A 767-nucleotide genomic window follows, 5' to 3' on the forward strand; every position below is an offset into this window, starting at 1 on the left:
AGGATTTATGAGTTTAGATACAGAAATTTTAGTTCAGTTGGTTTGCTATATATACAAAGAAAAATGTTGTGATTGGCAAATTGAATGCAGAATGTTATCGTTGGCAAACATGTCAAGGATTAGGCTCACAAGGTATCGGACAACCAACTAGGCATCCGACAAAAAACTCGTTTTTCATGTGTAGAGATGTTAAAATGGGTTCATCCACTCCACACAAACGTAGTCGAATGATAAGGCAGATTTGAAAACTATTATCTTTAGGGGATTAGACAATTGGGCTTCGGACCGCCAGATAATCCATGGTTATAAAATAAGAAAGATTGTTGTGAAACTTAGGATTTAGAACTGTGAGTTTCTATCTATTATTAATGAATAAGTGTTTCCTTTATATAGGGGTTACAACAGAGATAAATGAAAATACAATAATAGGAAAGATTATAAATCATAAACATAAACGAATTAGGAAATAGGCAAGTTGTAGCCGCCTCTCTCTCCTCTCCAAGTCTCGCGGCCGCCTCTCTCTCTCTCTAGGGTTGGGCCGTCTCTCTCTCTCTAGGGTTGGGCTGTCTCTCTCTCTAAGTGTATATGCCGGTTATGGACATCCACCAATTGATTTATAACACTCTCCCTTGGATGCCATAACTATACAAGGATTGTAATACGCTTAATGTTGCCTCATTAAAACCTTATCAGGAAAACCCAGTGGGACAAAACCATGATGAAGAAAAAAAAGTACAACACGTACTACTCCCCCTGATGTGAACCTC

The sequence above is a fragment of the Brassica oleracea genome, chromosome C9 (genome assembly GCF_000695525.1).
Source record: "Brassica oleracea var. oleracea cultivar TO1000 chromosome C9, BOL, whole genome shotgun sequence".
Classification (NCBI taxonomy): Eukaryota; Viridiplantae; Streptophyta; class Magnoliopsida; order Brassicales; family Brassicaceae; genus Brassica; species Brassica oleracea.